This window comes from Lepidochelys kempii, chromosome 1 (assembly GCF_965140265.1).
Source record: "Lepidochelys kempii isolate rLepKem1 chromosome 1, rLepKem1.hap2, whole genome shotgun sequence".
In the NCBI taxonomy this organism is placed as follows: domain Eukaryota; kingdom Metazoa; phylum Chordata; order Testudines; family Cheloniidae; genus Lepidochelys; species Lepidochelys kempii.
In genome coordinates, this window is record NC_133256.1 from 234,520,632 (window position 1) to 234,542,197 (window position 21,566).

The 21,566-nt window shown below is 39.8% G+C and overlaps 1 long non-coding RNA gene across 1 annotated transcript; it reads right to left on the minus strand.

Annotated features, from left to right (window-relative positions):
• Nucleotides 1–1,655: 1,655 nt before the first annotated feature.
• On the minus strand, nucleotides 1,656–20,619 carry LOC140906224 (uncharacterized). The gene is made up of 4 exons (XR_012157047.1): nucleotides 20,531–20,619; nucleotides 11,771–11,935; nucleotides 7,284–7,418; nucleotides 1,656–1,823 (listed from the first exon to the last, which is right to left on the minus strand). It is a non-coding gene; the product is annotated as an uncharacterized lncRNA (long non-coding RNA).
• Nucleotides 20,620–21,566: the final 947 nt, after the last annotated feature.

The following is a 21,566-nucleotide window of genomic DNA, read 5'->3' on the forward strand; positions in this document are numbered from 1 at the left end:
ATTAACAACTCTTTTTTTTAAAAAAAATCTATATTATTGATTAGTATATGACATGATGATTTTATGGCTCAAAATATTTTATTGAGTCCCACCTGGGCATATATTAGGTTTAGGCTTATTTTCTGTTCAGGTTAACAAAATAGTAGACATCAAAATGGGGAAACCTGTTAGACTAACAAGCAATTATAGCAACCAACCCACTTAATGGAAAGTAATTGAATTCTTATTTCCTTATCCCTCAAAAGTACCAACTTCACCTTGACAAAATTAACTCATATTCTCATTACACAGTCACATGGTTATCATGGAAACTCTTGAGACAGCTGTTGTGAGATGAAGTGTTTTCAATTATTAGCAGCGATTAGAGCTGAAACATTAAAAGAAAATTTAAACATAACCACCACCATATTTATTATAGACAAGGAAATGAGGTAATGGCTTGAGCACAGGACCAGTTACCAGGAAGTCCTGAGTTCTAATCCAGGTTCTGATTCACGCTGTGGTGCAGGAGAGTGGGTTTGTGTGTGTGTGTCGGGGGGTGGGGTGAGAAAACCTGGATTTGTGCTGGAAATGGCCCAACTTGATTATCATACACATTGTAAGGAGAGTGATCACTTTAGATAAGCTGTTACCAGCAGGAGAGTGGGGTGGGAGGAGGTATTTTTTCATGCTTTGTGTGTATATAAAAAGATCTTCTACACTTCCCACAGTATGCATCCGATGAAGTGAGCTGTAGCTCACGAAAGCTTATGCTCAAATAAATAGGTTAGTCTCTAAGGTGCCACAAGTACTCCTTTTCTTTCTGTGGTCTTGGCAAGTCACAACCTTTCTGTTCCACCTTCCTACCTGTGAAATATAGATGGTTCTACTTATCTCTCTCAGGAGTGTTGTGAGGTTTGTCATTTAATGACTTTTGAAGATGTCTGCATAACAACACATTGTAGTTTTTGAGCCATCTTGTTCAAGTTTCCATTGTAAATGGAGAACTTCCACTTAGCCTTTTCTCCCCCGTATTAAAAATAAAGGTCTTGTATCCACTGTAGCCAACATTTGCCTCACTCAGCTGATCATGGCTTGTTTTCCCCCATCAAACCCTTAACCTATGGTCATGCTAGGTCTGATTCTGGGATTTTTCTGGATCAGTCAAGGCTCTTCCAAAAAGAAGCTAAGCCTCTTCCTCACCATGTTGGGCTTCTTTTTGCGCCTGGATATTTATTTTCAATGATACATCTTCCCAAATACAAGTCATCGTTCAGACCTATCAACTTCCTCATCCTAAAAATAAGGAACTCTTCCTCCAATCACTAGCTGTCTGCACTGATTTGGTAGTTTAAATAATTTTGACTTAGATTCAAATAGAGTGAAAACACAGTTTCCCTTCCTGAAATAATATTGTTAGTATGGGAAAGAGTGCAAGGGAAATTTCCCTTGCTTCATATATAAGTATAGACTTGTAAAGGAGCTCTGGTTCCTCCACTCTCCCAACAGGACATCATTTTAGTACAACAGACATACAAAATAAAATCGTTGGATTAGATAGGTAGGCAAAGCAAACACCTGCTTGACAATATGGGCATTTGCTTTGGAAAGAAGGGAATGGTTCACTGGGGTTGCATTAAATTTTTGCATGCTAATGTACTCTCACCTACATTCTCCGACATACTTCTGCACATTCGATTCATATTTCAGCACAGCTCCCAAAGTCACAGAATGTCTGCGTAAATTATTTTTTAATTGATTCGGCTGAGATGGTCAAGAAGATGTGCCAGGAAACAGTCTCCATATCGTGCTAAATTTCTAGCTTGGCTTCTAGTCTTAGTGGGCTGAGAAGAGAAAAATAAATATTAAGGGCTGATATGATAGCTTGGCATGAGTGTAGCTCAGCTGACAAGGTAAAGAATTGAGTTAAAGTTGTACAGAATATAGAAAGGTTATTTTTAGGGCTGTCAAGCGACTAAAAAAATTAATCGCGATTAATCACACCATTAAACAATAATAGAACACCATTTATATAAATATTTTTGGATATTTTCCACATTTTCAAAGATATTGATTTGAATACAACACAGAATACAAAAATTGTACAGTGCTCACTTTATATTTATTTTTATTATAGATATTTGCACTGTAAACTAACAGAAATGGTATTTTTCAATTCACTTAACACCAGTGCTGTAGTGCAATCTCTTTATCATGAAAGTTGAACTTACAAATATAGAGTTATGTACAAAAATAACTGCATTCAAAAATAAAACAATGTAAAACTTTTGAGCCTATAAGTCCACTCTGTCCTACTTCTTGTTCAGCCAATCGTGCAGACAAACAAGTTTGTTTACCTTTGCAGGAGATAATGCTGCCCTCTTCTTTACAATGTCACCTGAAAGTGAGAACACAGATTCGTTTGGCAGTGTTGTGGCCGGCATCGCAAGATATTTATGTGCTAGATGCACTAAAGATTAATATCTCCTTTCATGCTTCAACCACCATTCCCAAGGACATGCGTCTATGCTGATGATGGGTTCTGCTCAATAACAATCCAAAGGAGTGCAGACCAACGCATGTTCATTTTCATCATCATGAGTCAGATGCTACCAGGAGAAGGTTGATTTTCTTTTTTGGTGGTTCAGGTTCTGTAGTCTCTTCATTGGAGTGTTGCTCTTTTAAGACTTCTGAAAGCATACTCCACAGCCCATCAGGGCCATCCTTAGGATTTATGGGGCCTGTCATAAAAATAAAGGGAAGGGTAGCCACCTTTCTGTATACAGAACTATAAAATCGCTCCTGGCCAGAGGCAAAATCCTTTCACCTGTAAAGGGTTAAGAAGCTAAGATAATCTCGCTGGCACCTGACCAAAATGACCAATGAGGAGACAAGATACTTTCAAATCGGGAGCTGGGGGACACAAAGGGTCTGTCTGTCTGTGTGATGCTTTTGCCAGGAACAGATCAGGAATGCAGACTCAGAACTTCTGTAAAGTAAATTAGCTAGAAATGCATTAGATTTCCTTTTGTTTAATGGCTGGTAAAATAAGCTGTGCTGGATGGAATGTATATTCCTGTTTTTGTGTCTTTTTGTAGGTTAAGGATTTGCCTAGAGGGATTCTCTATGTTTTGAATCTGATTACCCTGTAAGGTATTTACCATCCTGATTTTACAGAGGTGATTCTCTTACCTTTTCTTTAATTAAAATTCTTCTTTTAAGAACCTGATTGATTTTTCATTGTTCTTAAGATCCAAGGGTTTGGGTCTGTGTTCACCTGTACAAATTGGTGAGGATTTTTGTCAAGCCTTCCCCAGGAAAGGGGGTGTAGGGCTTGGGGGGATATTTTGGGGGAAGACTTCTCCAAGTGGGCTCTTTCCCTGTTCTTTGTTTAACACGCTTGGTGGTGGCAGTATAGGGTTCAAGGACAAGGGAAAGTTTGTACCTTGGGGAAGTTTTTAACCTAAGCTGGTAAGAATAAGCTTAGGGGGTCTTTCATGCAGGTCCTCACATCTGTAGCCTAGAGTTGAGAGTGGGGAAGGAACCTTGACAGGGCCATATTCGGTATTATTAAACTGGTGCCCCTATGCCCGAGGGCAGCCCAGGCTTGCATATGTATTTTAGATAAGAGTGCGCTTTTGAAGGATTTATTTAAAAAATGATATGCTTGAAGATCCAAGCATTTAAGGTTAACGATGAATAATCAGATTGTGAATCTAAAAATCTATGCAAGGATTTTTTAGAGATGTGATTTTATCATCTTCAGCAACACACTAATGAAATATTTTTTAAAGCAAATTTTAAACTAAGGTCCTGTAGCCTAACATGTTCTGAGTACATATTACAGTAATGCACAACTGTTTTTTTTTTCAGTAAATTCAAAAACTGACAGTTTATACCTTGGGGTTGGCAAATACCTGTTAAATGGCTTCATTACCACTTTTATGGCTTTTTAACACCTTCAGTGTTGTGCTAATAGGTCTGGCAGACTGGAAGGCTTGTTCACTTTTAAGTATTAGATCCCCTCTGGAGGAAGACTCACCAGGCTTCAGCTGCCAGTTGTGGTGGGTGCCTGCAGGAGGGGTGAGAACAGGGATAGGAAGAAGCGGGATGGTGGACACTAAGACTCAGGGGTGCCCCAAATTTTCAGGTGCCCTACACAGCTGCGTATGCCTAAGGACGGCCCTGCAACCCATCCCTCTCGTATTTTGGAAGGCACTTAGATTCTTAAATCTTGGGTTGAGTGCTGTAACTATCTTTAGAAATCTCACATTGGTACCTTCTTTTTGTTTTGTCAAATCTGCAATGAAAGCGTTCTTAAAACGAATAACATGCTGGGTCATCATCCAAAACTACTATAAAATGAAATATATGGCTGAATGCGGGTAAAACACAGAACAGGAGACATACTATTTTCCCCCCAAGGAGTTCAGTCACAAATATAATTAACGCATTATTTTTTAACTAGCATCATCAGCACAGAAGCATGTCCTCTGGAATGGTGGCGAAATCATGAAGGGGAATACGAACGTTTAGCATATCTGGCATGTCAATACCTTGCAATGCTGGCTACAAAAGTCCCACCGAATGTCTGTTCTCACTTTCAGGTGACTTTGTAAATAAGAAGTGGGCAGCATTATCTCCTGTAAATGTAAACAAACTTGTTTCTTTAAAAAAAAAAAAAAAAAAAAAAAAAAAAAAAAGAAGAAAAGGAGTACTTGTGGCACCACCTTAGAGACTAACAAATTTATTTGAGCATAAGCTTTCGTGAGCTACAGCTCACTTCATCGGATGCATTCAGTGGAAAATACAGTGGGGAGATTTATATACACAGAGAACATGAAACAATAGGTGTTACCATACACACTGTAGGAGAAGGAGAGCGGGGCGGGCCGGGCCAGGACTGCTGAATTGGAATTAATATGCAAACTGGATACAATTAACTTAGGCTTGAATAGAGACTGGGAGTGGATGGGTCATTACACAAAGTAAAACTATTTCCCATGTTTATTTCCCACGCTCCACTGTTCCTCAGGCGTTCTTGTCAACTGCTGGAAATGGCCCACCTTGATTATCACTACAAAAGGTTTCCTTCCCCTGCTGGTAATAGCTCACCTTAAGTGATCACGCTCATTACAGTGTGTATGGTAACACCCTTTGTTCCATGTTCTCTATGTATATAAATCTCCCCACTGTATTTTCCACTGAATGCATCCGATGAAGTGAGTTGTAGCTCACGAAAGCTTATGCTCAAATAAATTTGTTAGTCTCTAAGGTGCCACAGGTACTCCTTTTCTTTTTGCGAATACAGACTAACATGGCTGCTACTCTGAAACTTGTTTCTTTTAGCGATTGGCTGCAAAGAAGTAGGACTGAGTGGATTTGTAGGGTTTAACATTTTACATTGTCTTGTTTTTGACTGCAGTTACATATCAAAAAAATAATCTATATTTGTAAGTTGCGCTTTCATGATAAAGAGATTGCACTACAGTACTTGCATGAGGTGAACTAAAAATATAAAATACTATTTCTTTTATCATTTTTACAGCACAAAATATTTGTAATAAAAGTAATACAAAGTGAGCACTGTACACTTTGTATTTCGTGTTGTAATTGAAATCAATATTTTTGAAAATGTAAAAAAATCCAAAATATTTAATAAATTGCAATTGGTATTCTGTTTAACAGTGTGATTAATCATGAATAATTTTTTTAATCACGATTACTTTTTTTGAGTTAATCGCGTGAGTTAACTGCAATTAATTGATAGCCCTGCTTATTTTGTTTTTAGAAGAAGCTTGTTATGTTTTGTTTCAAAACAATGTGGGTAATAGCAGTGTCTTTTTCTTTTTTGTTAAAAGCAATGTACAATATAGTTTGAGCTGGATTGTGCAGTCCAGAAGGGTGTGTAAAGAGGCACCACCCTAGCTAGAGCTCCTGGAGGCCATGTGTCCGAGGCATGGACAGCACAGGTCAGAGTGTAGTGTATTACATTTATCTGTGGCCCCCATCACTGCAGCATCTGATTACCTCACAATCTTCATAGCTTGCCTCACAACACTTCTGCATGGTAGGGAAGTGCTATTATGCCCATTTTATAGACGGGGAATGGAGACACAGAGTCACACAGGAAGCCTGTGGTGGAACAGGCAATTGAACGTGAGTCTCCCATGGACCAGGCTAACAATTTAACCACTTGACCTTACAGAATCGGATTACCCACTTTGTGTAGGATAAATACTGCAGATCAGTGGAAGGGGTGGGCATTGCCTAGCTAAGGCAGCAATAGCCTGGAAAAGCCTTTGTGCTCATTAGGTAAAATTCAACCCTTTGTAGAGGCCCAGCATAATGTCTATGCATCAAACGAGTCCCTCTTAGACATTCAGTACAGGCCAGAAATTGGGATTTTGTCTTGCTCCCCATACAAAGGTTCAGGATTATCAAATTTCCTTGTTCTAGTCCCCCTTTGTACCCCCCACATAATGACAGACACCATCTGGTCCTTAATAGTTATACTAAAAGAGATAAAACCCATAGGTACCTATGTACTTATTAAGAGATTAAGTGTAGCTGCTAGAATAGGTCTGTGTAATCACATCTAATATCAATTTAATTCAGGCTTCTAATCGGTGACACAGGTTTTTATAAAGGACTGGTCACAGTATTTTTCTATAACTGAACTAAATGGTTTCTATCTGATTTCTGTGTTCTTTTCATAATGAAAATGTGTTCAGAGTCTGCATGGGTTTCATAGGATATGATTCACAACAGCATTACCTTATGGAGCAAATCCTGCTCAACTGTTCCTTCAAGAAGTCCCATTTTGAAGTCATGGGTGCTAAATGTATGCATAAAGTCAGCAGAATATACTATGCATGATCCAAAGATGATCCTGCAAAGGTACTCGTAGGTAGCCAGTTGTCCTACTTTTGGAAGGATTGCCCTACTTTTTAGCAAAGCATTCTGCTTTCTGTCTCCCCTAAGGTTGGATAGCCAAAATGTCCTACTTTTTGACATTACTTTTCTTTCCTCGGGAAAAACAACACAGAAAGTTACAACACACAGAGAATATGCAGAATATTTTCCCAATGTACTTCTCAAAATTCATGCTCTATAGACCTTTTGGATCTATGAGCACTCATTTTTGCACTAGACAACATTCAAAACTAGAGTAGTTTTTACTTTGGCTGTGTTCATGAATTCAAATAATGGCCTTAACTCTGGACCCCGCTCACCCAATTCAAAGTATTTTATAAAGATTACTTCATTAAACCTAACAACACTCCTGTGAGGTAAATACACACCATACATTTTTGCAGCACAGGCAGTCATGGAGCTAGAGTGATCATTTATTTCCAGACAGCGTCCTTCTCCGGCAAAGTAGATACACACTAGCAGGACAGCATGGGAAAGCTTCTAATCTCCCAACTATAGTTGTGCTGTTATAAAAAGAAGACGGTAACTTCCACAGCTGTCAATCCGGCACCTTCTACAAGCATTAAAAGTCATAAAGAACAGCAGCAGCAAGAGAGATTGGAAAGTTTTACATAAAAAATAAATGAAAACATCCTTCCAGCTGGGTTTTCCCAAGATCTCATTGTTCTAGTTTTAAAAAAATGTTTTAGTAAGTTTAGTTTCCTTCATAAATCTGTTATGTAAATTTAAAGCAATTAAATTCATTTCTACATAACAAAAAGTGGTTTTGGCAGAATTCATTAGTTTGTCTCTCTGTATTATGTTACGATATCTTAGAGGGCTGTTTCCCCCCCATTTATTGCAGCTTTTTGTAATCTGAAGAGGAATCGTTTTAAACTCTGGCATGAAACGCTATGTGGTAGTATATGATTAAGTCTTTAGATTTGGTGGCTACAATTGTAGATTCTAAATGGAAGTATTTGAATTTTGTATGCAAGCATGTGTCTTCTTGTTTACATATTCTTTCTTTCCAACACATCCCCTTTTTGCGGCACAAGTGCCTTAGCTGCACTGTATTCAGAATGGAGACCCTTCTCAGAGCATACAGTGGAACACAAGAATGATTAGAAATACTTACCCAGCTGCAGATCAGAAATATGAAAAGAGATTTTCCTTTTGGCAGCCACCAAAAGAAACAGGCCTAGAGACAAAAGTGGCCCTCGCTTAATCTTATGAATTTGAATTCAGTGGGTCAAATTCATACCTGATATAACTCTGATGACTTCAGTAAGATGGCCTAGGCATACGTGTAGGCAAAACTGGGCCTGAATTTTAACACTAACTCTGCATTTCACATGAAGAGGTCCTTCTCCATCGACATGTATGGTATAACCATTAAAAAAAAAAAAAAAAAAAAAGGAGAGCATTAGGGACAGACTAGTTAACAGTGAAAGTAGCTTCCCAGCATCATTCGTGCCCTAACTTTGCCCACAACAATGAATTCCATTTGACATTTCATGTCAGAGCTTAGCCAAGGTTAGAAATTTTCTGAAAAGTTTGGAGGCAAATCTGATAGGACATTTGGGAGATAGGGAATTAAAAAAAAATTAGTGCTCTTTCACTTTCTGAAGATTTTCCATCTATTCTTGTCTCATCCCAGCTCCAGAATGGCTTGGCCAAATTTGTTTATTCTGTTAGTTTTCCTGAAGAGTGGTGTTTTTATACTGATTTTGAGGGGGAAGCTGGGTGTAGCGCTACCTAGGTATTAAGTGTGCTTTTCATTTACATAATGTCTTTGTGGCTGATGCATACATTACAAATACACATCAAGGTAGATGCACACATAATAGTTTTCAGAGTAGCAGCCATGTTAGTCTGTATCAGCAAAAAGAAAAGGAGTACTTGTGGCACCTTAGAGGCTAACAAATATATTTGAGCATAAGCTTTCGTGAGCTACAGCTCACTTCATCGGATGCATTCAGTAAAAATACAGTGAGGAGATTTATACACAGAGAGAACAATCTGCGTATATAAATCTCCCCACTGTATTTTCCACTGCATGCATCCGATGAAGTGAGCTGTAGCTCACGAAAGCTTATGCTCAAATATATTTGTTAGTCTCTAAGGTGCCACAAGTACTCTTTTTTTTTAAACACATAATAGTGGCATCCATCCACTACAGATTTCACAAAGTGTGAGGACCCCCCAATAGCATTTTGTAATGTGTTCCTGGCCAGATGCCCACTAAATTCTCAATGGCCCTGATTAAGGGAACAGGATTTAGGGTTCCAGTGTGTCCAATCTGGGAGGAATGGAAGAGGGAAAGCCATAAAGAGGACATTTCCCTGGTATCAGGAAGGGGAGGGAGAAAGCTATGTGGGGGTGGACAGCAGAACTACTGTAAAGAATGGAGTCCATCCCTACTCAGCTTGCGGGGTCATCTGGGCTACTATCACCGGGCATTTCTTAAACATTTTTCAAAATGTAAGGAAATTACCAGGTGAAAAAAACAAAAATAAATTTTGTAGGAAATGTTTTAAAATAAAATGTTTGCAATGTTTGTGTTTGTCCCACGATATTAGAGAGAAGGTGGGTGAGGTAATATCTTTTTCTTGACTCAACCCACTAACCCCCTTTTCTTGTTCTATGACTGCAGAGTTGTTCACAGGCAACTTCACCTTGAATGGTCTCTTACAATATGTGTTAACTACCAACAGGAAACAATCTGTTCTACCTGGTATTTAGCTGTGACTCACTTTCCCAGAGCTGAAGAAGAGCTTTGTGTAGCTCAAAAGCTTGTTTCTTTCACTAACAGAAGTTGGCCCAATAAAAGACCGCCTTGTCTCTTTAAACGATTACAGTTTAAAATGAAGCTACAGTTTGGAAACACGAGGAATCCAAAGTTAAAGTTCCTTTGAAAAGGAATGAAAAGGAAGTTTTGGAAATATTCAATCCTAGTCACACCACAAACTTCAACTCTGCCTGTATCTTGCTGCCCTCATGACTACTAGTAATTTAGAGACATTTATTTATTTAGTCTTTGTGACGTTATTGACATAAGCTGGGACCGTATAGATCATGTTGCAACCAAAGTCCTGTAGTGCCACCAAATCTTGTATAAAGGGGTCAAATAAGGTGTCTAAGACAAGGTTATGGTTTGCTGGTTATGATTATGCTGTCTATATGTGTGTACCATTTTTGTAGATAAAGTTATGAATATTGGCTCTATACGGTCTGTATTTCAAACTTATGCTATGCTTCTCAGTGACACCCCAGACAAGTTCGTGTCAGCTCTGCCTAGCCTGCTTGATGGCCCTTTAAGGACCATCAGCTATACAACTGACCCATTGAGAGAAGGCAGAGACACCTTGTGACTCAGCAAGGTATGCAGGGACATGCCTATGGACAGAACTCTGAGGTTTTTCCAGACCATGTGATGGACAGCTTGTCTTTGGAATAAAGAAAGACAGACCACATGGCATGAGAATATAAAAAGCTGCTGCAGCTCCTCCATCTTGTCTTCAATCCTGCTTCTGACCTCTGGAGGGACTTTGCTACACTGAATGACCCATCCCAGCTGCAGATGTACTCCAGAGACTTGATTTGAACCTGCAGTTTATTCTATCACTGCTGCAAGCCTGAACCAAGAACTTTGCCATTACTGTATGTAATTGATTCCATTGAACCAATTCTAGCTCTCATCTATATCTTTTTCCTTTTATGAATAAACCTTTAGATTTTAGATTCGAAAGGATTGGCAACAGCGTGATTTGTGGGTAAGATCTAACTTGTATATTGACCTGGGTCTGGGGCTTGGTCCTTTGGGATCGAGAGAACCTTTTTTCTTTTACTGGAGTACTGCTTTTCATAACCATCTGTCCCCATAACGAGTGGCACTGGTGGTGATATTGGGAAACTGGAGTGTCTAAGGGAATTGCTTGTGTGACTTGTGGTTAACCAGTGGGGTAAAACCAAAGTCTTCTCTGGTTGGTTGGTTTGGTTTGCCTTGATGTGCATAGAAACCTCTAACTGCCCTGCTTTAAGCAATTTGTCCTGAATTGGCTCTCTCAGTTGGGTCCTACCAGAACCAGCATAGTTACAGTCCACAATAAGTTTCAGAGTAGCAACCGTGTTAGTCTGTATTCACAAAAAGAAAAGGAGTACTTGTGGCACCTTAGAGACTAACCAATTTATTTGAGCATAAGCTTTCGTGAGCTACTGCTCTCTTCATCGGATGCATAAAAGTGGAAAATGCAGTGAGGATATTTTTATATACACAGACCATGAAAAAATGGGTGTTTATCACTTAAAAAGGTTTTCTTTCTCTCCCCCCACCCCACTCTCCTGCTGGTAATAGCTTATTTAAAGTGATCACTCTCCTTACAATGTGTATGATAACCTGGATTTGTGCTGGAAATGGCCCACCTTGATTATCATACACATTGTAAGGAGAGTGATCACTTTAGATAAGCTAGAGTGGGGTGGGGGAAGAGAAAACCTTTTGTAGTGATAAGCACCCATTTTTTCATGGTCTGTGTGTATAAAAACATCTTCTGTATTTTCCACAGTATGCATCCGATGAAGTGAGCTGTAGCTCACAAAAGCTTATGCTCAAATAAATTGGTTAGTCTCTAATGTGCCACAAGTACTCCTTTTCAGTCCACAATAAGTACATGACTAGAGTAGAACAGCTTTCCTGATGGTAAGGCAGTAATTGCACTGTGGTTCGCTATGGCTAGCTAGTATTTTTTCTTATTAACGTCTTTTTTCTTATTATTATTATTATTTCTTTGATATGCTAATTACAAAATGCTCTGACTCTAATATATAAAACCAAACCAAACCCATACACAACAAACAGTAATAAAGATTGTACCATAATGCTGCAATTTTCAGATGGAGCTTCAGGAGGCAGCGTATCTAGTGCTTAGAGCAGGGGAGTGGACACGGGAATTCTGGATTCTGTTCTGGGCTTGGCCATTGACCTGTCATGTGACAACAGGCAAATCTCTTTAACCTTTCTACGCTTCAGTTTCTTCATCTGAAAAAAATGTATAACATGCATGTCCTTTATTGCAGATATCTCAACAAAATGGTTCCTATAGTCAGCATCATAGACCAAGGTGAGCTTGCTTGCGGGGATAATACAAACAAGATCAGATCAGCCATTTTGTTTATGTCTATTCATCAGTCTTAACCCCAGTGGTGAACATTGATCTTCAGTTCTAATTTCAACACATAGCTGCCTATATTTTTTAGCTCGGGTTCCCTTTCTATAGGTTCAATTTGCTGCAGTAAAATTTGCATCCACCAAATGAACTGTGGGAGCAAAACTGAGTAAGTGTACTTCTAATGATCTGATTTGCCAGGCTTTTCCAAACAACAGCCAGTTGCAACAGCAGGTTAGGCCAGACAGGCGTAAATTAGGACCTTCTAGCCCTTTCCACCCTCCACTGGACTCTGAGGGATCTACCTGAAACATGTTCACAACAGCCCTCTCTTCCACTCTCTAAATCACATGGAACACCAGCAGCAATTATGAGGAACCTTCACAACTCCTGACAGAAATATCCACTCAGCTCAGAAACAAGAACTTTGAATCACTCCCACATTTTCTGTATTGCCATTGGTTGTTCTTCTCATGCATTCCACCTCTCTCCTACCACAACAACCCTTTAGTTGCCAACTCTCTCTGCACATTATGTTTCTCTTTCTCCTTGTCTCCCATTTCTACCTTTCCCACAGTTTCCCCTTGCTTTACAAATGCCCCACCCTTACACCAATACCCTTTCCCCCCCGCCCCATTCCCATCCTCCAAAAAACCCAAACTAAGTTTTTCTGTCATATAACAGAAATATTCTGTAATTTTTATATACACACAACACAGAAATAACAAGATAGCGGAGCCAATCATCACCCTGGTCACTTTACTTACAGTATCCATTTCCCCACATCCTTCAGCCATTTGCACTCTTTTTAGTTTGCAAATATTTCAGAGCAGGAGCTTCCAATATGCTTACACTGCACTTAGCCATTTTGGGTGCTATTATCAATAATCATCATCATATTTTTACCACAATTCAAACATGGATGCAAAATTTACCACTGGAATCTTTACGGCAACTCTTTTGAAAAAAACTTGCCCTTAATTGAAGAACAACCAGTTAAAAAAAAGAAGGGAATTCTATATGTTCTCTCATATAACTGTCTGTCTGTCACTGGGGTAAGCACCAGGACAATTAAGCGTGCCCATATTGGCTAAATCCTGTGCCCTGCATTAAGCCCAAGCACCAGGTTTAGCGCAGAGTGGTCCAGGCCAGCTAGCAGAGAAAAGGGCTCATACTTCAATTTGGCATATAAAGCACACATGTTTATAACTCAGAAAATATTTGCACAAGTTAAATGAGACATGAGTTAATAACACTTTAAAAATGAACTAAAAATAAAGATTAATTCATCACTTTGAACATGTTTAAGTAGACAAGGTAGATAATGTAATACTTTTTATTGGAACAAGAATAATTTAGAATACACAAACTTTGGGGCCACATGGTCCCTTCTTCTGGATATATTAGTGTGTAAAGATTATATGAATTATTTTTGGTACAATAAAAAGACAGGACAGATCATGTGATACCTAACTTGTCGCCTTTTGCTTGGGAACCAACACCATCTACAAATATCTTTTGTGTACTGAGACTGATGCTCATACTTTCCATTATTTTGTGTAAACCTCTGTGCTATTAAAACAAACCTTTAAAAAAATGGTGGTGGAGTATTCTAAGAAGTAATTTTACACCAGGATTCTGGGTTGCATATAAAAGGCTGGACCCTTCAGTCTTTTGGTGGGCAAAACTGAATACATTAATAGGGCTACTTACAGAGTAAGATACTACTCAATGTAAGGGTGGAATAATAGCCCTATAAGTCCAAATCAACTCAATAAGCCCTGGTCTACACTGCGGGGGGGGTCGATATAAGTTACGCAACTTCAGCTATGTGAATAACGTAGCTGAAGTCGACATACTTAGATCGACTTACCGAGGTGAGTCAACTGCTGCCGCTCCCCCGTCGACTCTGCCTGTGCCTCTCGCGGCGCTGGAGTACAGGAGTGGATGGGAGAGCGCTCGGGGGTCGATTTATCATGTCTAGACTTGATGCAATAAATCGATCCCCGCTGGATCGATCGCTGCCTGCCGATCCAGCCGGTAGCGAAGACATACACTGAGGGTCTTGAAGAGGAGACGAATTACACTGTAAAGACCACAACCTGAGGGCCTCATTGGCTTCAATAGTTTGCCTGAATAACAACTGAGCCAAAATTGAATAAGAAACTTAGGAGTTGGTCTTGCGGATGTTTCTGGGATATTTTTTAGCTTGACTTTGTGTTTTTCTAGGTTGTGTTATTCTATGCCATTTTATAGCTTTGTACATAAAATAAATAAATAAATAAATAAAATTTAAATTAAATAAAATCCAGTTGTGATGCTATTTCAAGTTCTTTGAGGTCCCTGCTCTTTTATGATGTCTGGTATTTAAAGAATCATTTAAAGCCCACTCACATGGCAATCAGAAATTTCTCTTTGCCAAGTACACCGTTACGAGTATGTACTTAATGGATTCTAAAAGGGGGTTGACAACAGATGCACATCAGGTTTCTGTCCTCACTGCCCAAGCTGCCAAGTAATCTAGCTATGTGAGAATGTGACTGGGCCCATTATGATAATGTAGTCCTAAATGGCACGTAGCCAAGCCACGTGAGATTGTGGTAAAAAAACAAATATTTCAGAGAGGGATGGGAAAGCCTGAGAGGAAAGATGAGCAGGAAGAGCTCTCATATAAAACCTGAGCCTGTAATGAGCATGGAGAGATGATGTGTGAATACCATGTCACGAGAAGAGCACCTGTTGTGTAAATCCTTTAGATTTATATCATAATGCTATTTTGTTTTCCATATGTCCCACTGGCCACTTTTTGTCATTTTAATGCCCACCTTCCCATGTAGCGTTTGCCTTTGTGAGGTGATAGAGCTTTCAGAAGCACCCTTTGGCACCATGTTCACATAAAAATACTACTGAAGACTAAGAGGAAGAAAATGATGTCTCCCCAAACTGAAAGGGTTATAACTCCTTGTTTTCATGATAAATAAGATATTTCCTCTGAATGTTGCTACTCCCAACCCTGGACCAACAGCAGCAGGGTATGCCAATAGTGAAGAGATGTATGTGTAAACCTTTAACAGAACCTATATTCATGTTAAAGTGTTGTAACTGAAATTATACTCTCTAAGGAGTAGGAAAGTTCTATTATTGTCTTTATTTAGCTAGAGGGGATGGATTATTGGCCCAACCTACAGGTGTGAAGCCTCCCATCCTGGAAACATGAGTTCAACTCCCAACAGTCAATTCAATAATTTATTCTTCAAGAAGTAAATAAATGAGGCCACATTTACACCTGCGGGCACAAGGGAAGCCAATTAGCGCCTGAGTATTAACTCCAGGGGAAGGGCTCCTTGAAAATTTGCTTGAGGATCCACAAGAATCCTTTCAACTGAAACCACCTGGGCAAAGCACAGCTAGCCAAGTCTGGGCCAGAAAGACCAACTTTTGGGATGGTTACGGACCTCTCTGAGAATCTTTGTTCACAGGTGTCCTTCATTACTACACTTCCATTCAGTGCTTATCTGTTCTCTTCTCAGTGAAGCACCAAGAGCCTAAAACCAGGACCAGTGCAACCCAAGAAAGTAAATCTCACTCTCAGATTTCATTGAAGATTTTTCCTGGTTTCCTTGGACAAATTTACCCTCATCCTATGGTGGTGTAGTGTGTTGCTGGTCATCCGAGGAGCTGGTCAGAACATTTTTGTCAAAATGAAATTTCAGCAAGTATGGGATTTGTTGAAGCCGAAAAGTTTTGTGGAGATGTTTCAGTTTCCATGAAACCTTCATTAGGAAGATTTAGGTGCAAAGAGAAAGAGAGGGAAATAAGTTCATGAATATTTTTGAAACACTTGGATACTCTAGAGATGAGCACCATAAAAAATTCTATGAGGAAATTCATAGTTCTGTCTGCAGATCAGGATTTGAATAGTGCAGTAAAAGGCCACACACTTAACAATAAGGTGACAATAAAATACTGAATAGCTGTTCATTCAGTGAGCACTGTCCATCCTGTGCATTGAATGAAGCAGGGATCATGGAAAAATAGTATATGATCAGGTATTTAGAGATTATATAATGCATACGCAGAAGGTGACTGAATTAAGGTTGAAGAGGCAACCTTAATGCTGGCATACCCTGACTTTGACTTGACTTTACAACCTTAATGATGTTCAACATAGATTTGTGTATACACAGTCTTAGGTTTTTAAAAAAGCAAACTGAAAAAAATAAATTCCTTTATATGGCATCAGCAAGGTTGGAACCCTTAGATCAGCCATACAGACCTCTGCCACTTAAAAGTAAGCTATCATCCTCTTCTGTGGATCAGCTCTAGAGAGGAACAGGACAGGTTGCAGTGCAGAATTTTACTGACAGCAGAAGAATGGTGAGCCTCAGGAATTCTGGGTTCCATTCCAGACTCTGGAGGTGACTGTGCTGTAGTGGGGCCAGACTCTTCTGAATATTGACCCCGACCATAACCCCTTCTGCCATGCCGCTACAACCTGTCCTTGTCTTAGTCCAGTCTCTTCACTTCCCAGCACTCCTTATCCCATACCATTCTCCTCACCCAACTAGTCCCAGTGTCTACTCTTCAGGCTTCTCCTCCATGCCAGTTTCTTTGCCAAGCAAGTTCTACTCTCACTCCCTCAAGTCTCTTCATCTAATGTGACTACCTCATCCACCCTGGTCAGAAACCCAGACTTCATTCCCCATCTCCACTGGGTTCATTCCCAATCTCCCTCCCTGAGCTTTTCTTTCAATGTGTGTCCCTTTATGGCCTAGCTGCTTGTCCCAGTCTCCCCACCACCTACTCATCCCCAGACCCCATTTCCTTTCCCAGCTCCAAGTACTGGTTTCCTTGCCTAGCCAGTCCCAGTTTCCCAATTTCTTATTTCTCTTTCCCGCCACCACTCATCAGTCTCCTCATCCCAATATACTTCTCTCCTGGGCTCTTATTGCCTCTGCTTTCAAATCAGGCAGCGTCCTCCTCTATTGTGCCTGAGCCCAAGAGAGGGGTCACTGAAAGAAAAAGAGGCCCCCTGCTCTCAGTTCATGTGTCCAGACCTTGCTCATCCTGGAGCAACCTAGAGTGGCAATTGTAGAGAAAGACCTCCTCAGCCTTCAGTTGGCACGTGCCCAGTGTGGATGGAATCTCAAGGGAATTTAGCTGCTGAAGTCTCTGCTTTGCATATGCAAACTGCTCTTTTTCAAAAGCTTATAACTTGGCCAATTTTAAAGGGAATGGCAAAAGGCACATCCCTGACATAAAGGTCACTCTGTATCAAATTTCAAGTCCCTGCTCCCAAGTATGGGGGCATTAGAGCTATTCAAAGAAAAGGTTGCCATAATTTTTTAACATGGGCAAAACAACATCTTGTCTTCTAGCCTTGATCTTGGAAATAGCTGAAAATTTCCAGTAAAATTCAGTCTGAGGAAGATACCCGGCATGGAAAATGGTTAAATTTGGCAAAGTTATAAACAACTGAAAGCAGGTTCTTATAATTGGGAAGCATCAGGCAACTTAAATAAAAGCAGTGCTACCAGCCCCTCCTACAATAATTTGAGTACAAAACTAATTTTTAATTAGTCTTTCAAACTTAGCTTGCATGTTATGCACAGGGTAAGCATTCGCTCCCTTTGGAATCCACCACCATCAGCCACTTCCTCAGGTGAGCCTGAAAATACTTTCCTTTCCTTTTAAGGAAGTTTCTGGCAGAGAGTAGGAAGGGCTCACAGTGCTTCCGCTCCAAGCGCTGCTAATTAAGATAAGTCAGGAAATGAAAATCTCTGCATTAGAGAAACAGAAACGGTCATGGGAGAGTCCAGCCATTTCAGCTTTGATTTATTCGATACTGGAACTAAAAGTAGTTGCAACAGTGGTAGTAAGATACAACCTAAGAAATGTTATGAACAGGAAATGGCCAGTGGAACTTACTTGCTTTATTTAAGTTATTTATTTCCCCCAATTTTATGCCCACCTGCCTGTTTTGTCACATAACTCTTCAATCCTCTCCCCTTCTCTGGAAACAAATCTAGGTAATTCTTGAGAACTCATTTATATTGTAGGCTTCTATCAACATTCCTAGTAATGTATGTACCTTTTGGGAAGTAAAAAGAAAAGGAGGACTTGCGGCACCTTAGAGGCCAACAAATTTATTTGAGCATAAGCTTTCGTGAGCTACAGCTCACTTCATCGTATGCATGACCTTTTGGGAAGTAGCTCTGTTCTATTTGTCTCATACCTCCTAATTTTTAGATTATGATCCCTCATTATCAGTATGCACTAGAGCCAATGAAGTAACACCAAAGATGAATTTAGTCCTTTAGGAATCTCTCTTTTATCCATTCCCTGATCCTGATCCTGCAGTTCCCACCAAAGGCAGAACTCCCACTGACTTCAATGGAAATAATGTGCATAAAGGGGCACAGGAATGAGAATTTAGAAAAAACTTATATAAGATCACCTTGAAGCATTCCTTATTTCAAAGCAAATAAGAGCAGATCTTGTAACCATTCCTTGGAAACTGAATTGGTCATACTCACAATTCTCTATTGTACGTACTCTATTGTACTGTGCTGTACCTGGTGCTACCATACTTTGGAGGGGGTCAGGAAGGTAATTTTGCAGTCAGCAGTACACTCCTGTGCAATCCAATATTTCAGTAGTTTGTAGATCTTGCTACTGAAATAGAATGATGAACAGTATGAGTGACTAGTCTACTCTTGCCTAAATTTTAAGTTATGAAATCTTATCAAACATATTTGTTGAAATGGAGTGTGTTACAGCAGGTTTTCCAGGGAACCAACTGGCAAAGGAGGAGCCTCAAAGCACAATCACTCTAAAGCAGCATATACAAAAACAAGTAACTCATGTGCCCTATTTATTGTTACAAGGATTTCTTTTAAGTCTGAGTCTGAAAAAAACCCAGGGAGATCTACATGTTTCAAAGCCATGGCTTCTTTGACAAGGCAACTAATCAGGAACCACATGAAATCTATTTATAGTATATAACAAAGAAGAAGTCTCAGTTATGAATTAATCACACCTATAATGTGTCGTAGTAGACAATTAGTCTTCAGCAAGAGATGTGATGTGGCAATGACCAGCAATGCTCACTGGTGTTAAAATATAAAACACAGTCGGCAGAATGTAAAAGATATGCAGTCACTGTAGTCAACAGCACAGTCATGAGTAAAGGTTGTAGGATCTAGCACATAAATAATTGACATGATAAGATTATAATTAAATATTATAACTTGCTGTTTTCTCTAATACAACCATGAAGAAACCTACTCAGTCATAGCACCAAGTTTATTTTAATTAACTAACTGGATTACGGATATTCTGAAATTGGTTGAATCATCACTACAGGGCTGATCCAAAGCCCAATGATGTCAGTGGAAAAGCTATCGGATTGTGAATGTTGGATCAGGCCCTAAATGGTGGTCTCAGTTTCTAATGCACAAAGCCTGATTCCTGGATGTATTGTGCCCATTTTGCACTACAATGCTAGCAGACTGTGGGCACAAATATCTACTAAACTGCCAGGCAGATTCATCTCAGTACAAGCGTGATCCTGACATGGCATATGATCACATATGCTACAAACCCCCTTTACTGTAAGCACAGTGAGGAAGGAGAATTCAGTTACCAAAAAAGGATCTATGATCTGGATGGAATTGCTCTTTTGAATCCTGAGCTAGCCATCTGGTGGTTACAGTCCAAGGTATTGTAGGGTATAGGAATTGGGTAGTATCCCTTTAAATAGTTGTGGCCTTCACGGTCTTCTGTGTTTCAGAAGCTGCCAAAACCCTGAGAGAGCAGCAGTGTGTAGCTGTAGCTAGGGCTAGGCCTGCCCAGTATGTGATGCATAGCACATTCGTTGGATAAAGAACAAAGGACACAACAGGTATCTTAGATAAGCTTTCAAGCTGCATGGTGGACAGCATGAATGAGTGAACTGGGATGGGGCATTGCAAATAAGTAAATTTATAACCCCTCCCCAGTCTTCCACTCTGTGCATTTTGTGAGAACTCCAGGATCTGGTCCATCATTTTTTCATTAAGACTCAATCATGACCCTCCCCATCCCCACCATCGTTATTTACCTGGCAGATGATGGCATGAATATTTTGAAGGACTTGAAATTCATAACAATCCTCTTGTGTAAGAATATAACATTAATTCTTCCTTCAGTCACTTCCACTGATTTCAAGGCATTGCTCAGGTTTAACTGAAGGGAAATTTTGGCTCTTAGCTGAACCATCACCTTAGTTTGAAATAATATTTCAATATCACAATATATTACAGATTTAATATTAAATTGCTAGTATTTACCACATACAGATTAAGAGTGGATTTATCTTGAAAGGTAAACCAAACTAACAGTCATTTGGCAAAGGACAATTCACAGCTCCTGAAAGCCATGATGGTGCCATTTCCTGGTATCTGGGAAAAGTGTGACAGAGAACTAACCTGGCTCTCAGTGTGTGAAGAGCTAGCAATCCAGCAGGCTCTATATTACAATCAACGGCTTGTGCTGGCACTCACATCTTTTGGTTAGTATGTCTGCAAAGTGACAGTAAACGTTAATCGTCAATGAAAGAGTCAACAGTCACCATTCTAATGCTCAAAATGTTATTGCACATTGTCATAAATATAAAGGGAAGAGTAAACCCCTTTGAAATCCTTCCTGGCCAGGGGAAAGCTCCTCTCACCTGTAAAGGGTTAAGAAGCTAAAGGTAACCTCACTGGCACCTGACCAAAATGACCAATGAGGAGACAAGATACTTTCAAAAGCTGGGAGGAGGGAGAGAAACAAAGGGTCTGTGTGTCTGTCTATATGCTGGTCTTTACCGGGGATAGACCAGGAATGGAGTCTTAGAACTTTTAGTAAGTAATCTAGCTAGGTATGTGTTAGATTATGATTTCTTTAAATGGCTGAGAAAAGAATTGTGCTGAATAGAATAACTATTTCTGTCTGTGTATCTTTTTTGTAACTTAAGGTTTTGCCTAGAGGGGTTCTCTATGTTTTTGAAGCTAATTACCCTGTAAGATATCTACCATCCTGATTTTACAGGGGGGATTTCTTCATTTCTATTTACTTCTATTTTATTAAAAGTCTTCTTGTAAGAAACTGAATGCTTTTTCATTGTTCTTAGATCCAAGGGTTTGGGTCTGTGGTCACCTATGCAAATTGGTGAGGCTTTTTATCCAACATTTCCCAGGAAAGGAGGGGTGCAAGTGTTGGGAGGATTGTTCATTGTTCTTACGATCCAAGGGTCTGGGTCTGTAGTCACCTAGGCAAATTGGTGAGGCTTTTTACCAAACCTTGCCCAGGAAGTGGGGTGCAAGGTTTTGGGAAGTATTTTGGGGGGAAGGATGCATCCAAACAGCTCTTCCCCAGTAACCAGTATTAGTTTGGTGGTGGTAGCGGCCAGTCCAAGGACAACGGGTGGAATATTTTGTACCTTGGGGAAGTTTTGACCTAAGCTGGTAAAGATAAGCTTAG